Source organism: Nanorana parkeri, unplaced genomic scaffold (assembly GCF_000935625.1).
Source record: "Nanorana parkeri isolate BGI_ZX_2015 unplaced genomic scaffold, ASM93562v1 scaffold1147, whole genome shotgun sequence".
Taxonomy (NCBI): domain Eukaryota; kingdom Metazoa; phylum Chordata; class Amphibia; order Anura; family Dicroglossidae; genus Nanorana; species Nanorana parkeri.
In genome coordinates this window covers 513,530-516,860 of record NW_017307415.1, presented here as the reverse complement: position 1 = coordinate 516,860, position 3,331 = coordinate 513,530, and the positions used below count along the sequence as shown (strand labels likewise).

The following is a 3,331-nucleotide window of genomic DNA, read 5'->3' as shown; positions in this document are numbered from 1 at the left end:
TCCATGACCGAGCGCCTGACTTTTCAGAGGGGGGTGACACCAAAATGACTGTGAGTCATTTTGGTGTCACCCCTCCAATGGTGTCACCCGGGTGTGGGCCGCACCCCCCTTGTGCCACCACTGTGCATGGGCAGAAAGGGATTTGAATAATACACGTTTATACTTTCATCTGTTGCTGATGTTTGATTGGCAGTTTTCACCTATCCATGGGCCTGCTTTAGTATTGTACCACAAGACAAGGTAACTTTGCTAAAGGGGATGACGGAGATCAGAATGTTTGATATAGAATGGAGAAATATCTTACATTGAGCCCATATGTCTGTGAAGCCCAGGTCGTGGTATATCTGTAAAAATAAGTCAAGGCAACTGGACTTTCTGTATTTTTCTTGAAGACGTTTCACTGGTCATCCAACCAGCTTTCTCAATTCAGGATGACTTGTAAAAAAATTATCTGGGAATAAATATGGTGAATGTTGCCCCACATCCACAGAGCCAAAACCCTCTGGTCAGGATTCAGCAGTATACCTACATCTAAAGGAAAAAGGTCACTCCTTTTGAAGACCGTCAAGTGCGCATCCTAGACAGGGAGGAGGACTGCTTTAAAAGAGGTGTGAAAGAGGCCATTTATGTAAAGATGGAGAAGCCAAGCTTGAGGAGGGGGGGTGGGGTGGTGGTGAGACATCTATTGTCTGCCACATACAATGCTGTTTTAACACCTCTGTCTGGCAGGTTATTAACACTTCCTAGACTCCAATTATGCAAATTCAATCAACACCTGGTGTGACAGAATATGTGGATTGGAGTAACATTCACCATATTTATTCCCAGAGTATTTTTGTACAAGTAATTCTGAATTGAGAAAGCTGGTCGGATGATCAGTGAAACGTCTTCAAGAAAATTTACAGCAAGTCCAGTTGCCTTGACTTATTTTTTACAGATGTTTGAGCCCATAGCTCAGACTTTCAACACCAAATAATTTTTATGAAAAATAGCTTTGAAAAGTACAATTTTTTTTGGCAAATAAAGTAAAATAGATACATTGGCCAAAAATATTTGACAGACTCTTTTGCCTAGTCCTTTATTTCCAGTAAGGTCTAGCAATGGCACACTAATGTCAGTAAAAGCATTTACAAACACAGATCAAGGTAAAGGCCAGTTAGGATTTGTATAAGCCTTAGTATAATTACTTTGATACAGCCTTTTAACAGTTTACTGTGTTTGGAGTAAAATTATTACATGCCATCACCGCTAAACATTTAGGGGTCTATTCACGAAGCTGCCGAAGGATCTGGCCGTAGCTTCGGCCGATCCTTCGGTAGCTTTGGCCCCAGGACCCCTTCGGTTCAGTAGAACCAAAGGGGTGCTGTACGGGCTATTCACAATAGCCCGTACAGCTCCCGATCATGGCCGAGCGGCTCAGTCCAGCCGAACGCATATGCATCGGCTCGGCTGAGCCGTGCTGAAAGCCGAAGCTGGCCGAGCGGTCAGCCATTGGCCGGCCGACAGCCTGCTTCTGACAGCCGGCTATTCACTTCAGCCGTACCAGCCTGAAGTGAATAGCCGAACAGTGTTCGGCTCACTTCACTTCAAATCGGTCATTCACTCGGCTGCCCTCGGCAGCTTAGTGAATAGACCCCTTAGTCTCATCCATGATAATAAATGTAATCTACCAAATAATTTTGGGATCCCAAAGTGGTTGTGAGGTTTAATTTTTGGTCTTCACACATTCTGCATTTGATGTAGCATATAGCATTGGCTTCTCCTCTGGATCCTCATCTTCCCCAAGGATTAGGACAACCTTTTGAAATGTGCTATGTTGCTTCATTATAATGGATTCCTCAATAACATCTGACAGAAGAATGATTTTGTCTAGATAACACCAGTGCCATAAACTTACATTTGCGTAATATGTGAGCATTCCAGCTCCAGCAAGTCCTCGGGTTAGTTGAATAAAATGAGAAAACATTGGCTCTTTTCCCATCACCTCCCTGAGATCTGCAGGCCCTTCCTTGAATGACAGGCTTTGACTTGACTTTGGCAGAAGAATTGAGAACAGAACATTTGACTTCCAAGCCTCAGCATGATCCTCTCCCAAACCTCCTGTCCCTGCAGATTGCCTCCCTTTCCATATTGACTCAGATCCTGCTCTCTTCCAGAGCCCGCTGTGGAACCTGGCTCTGGATCTCACACCGAGCCTCATGTAGTCTGTATAACAATCAAAACAAGGAAGGTCTAATAAAAAGTGCAAACCTCGTCCTTATGAGACCGTTTATGGTTTTCATTTTTTTCCCACCACTGAAAAGTACTGCATTTGTTGCAGTTTTAGCTTACACTGTATATTTAATCATATGTTTTTGAATTTGGGCCAAGTAGTCTTTAACACTTTCAGGAGTTTCAGTAAGACGGTGTGCAACATGCATAGTAACCTGTAGCAAGAAATGGGTGAAACAAATATATGCATATAATGGAAGGGTGGAGTGCTGGCATAAACATATGTAAAGTCACGGGACTTAAAGTGATAGTAAAGTCAAATGGGTTTTAAGCTATTCCAAATGCTGATGAAATCACTTACAATGGATGCTGCTTCTTGATGATTAACCCCTTCGTGACTGACGACGTACAGTGTACGTCGCCAGCATCGGGGCTGTTTAAACAGACTCCCGGCGACTTTTGCCGCCGGGACTCTGTTTAAACCTGTAAAGCCGACTGTCGGCTTTACAACAGAAGCGATTCTGGCGACTTACCTGTCGCCAGATCGCTTCTGTGTCCTAAAGAAGGGCCCCCCCCGCCAGACACCCCCGCCGTGCTTCCTGGGCTCCGTTGCCCCTCCTACGGGACCGGCTTCCTTGGTGTCCGTGGGGAGCTGGGGAGGAAATCGACGTACTTCCGTTCATCGATCCCCTCCCCGTTCTATGGGACCGGGAGCGATGCAGATTGCATCACTTCCGGTCCCCGGGCTGTCAGTTCTGGGCTCCTGCAGCCCAGCTATAAGCTATTGAAGTGCGATCTGCACTTCAATAGCTGATTTCTAGTGTGAAGGTGACACTGGGGGTCTTTTGGACCCCCAGCATCACCTTAAAGAGTACCTGTCACCACCATCTGCTATCTGCTACAGTCAAAGTAAAGTTAAAAAAAACAAAAAAACAATTTTTAAAATGAAATAAAATAAATCTAATAATAAAAAAATTTAAAAGTCCCCGCCCCCGCGAGCACACGCGTCGGGTGCGCCTACGTATGAAAACGACCAACGCGCTACACATGTTGGGTATTGCCGCGCACGCCGGAGTGAGAGCAATAATTCTAGGGCCAGTATTTTGGGGTATCTCTAAAT

At 45.0% G+C, this 3,331-nt stretch overlaps 1 protein-coding gene across 4 annotated transcripts in view; it reads left to right on the top strand.

Annotated features, from left to right (window-relative positions):
* Window positions 1–3,331, top strand: part of PIK3CB (phosphatidylinositol-4,5-bisphosphate 3-kinase catalytic subunit beta) — a 63,450-nt gene that overhangs the window by 10,756 nt on the left and 49,363 nt on the right. The gene's annotated exons all lie outside the window — the stretch shown is intronic.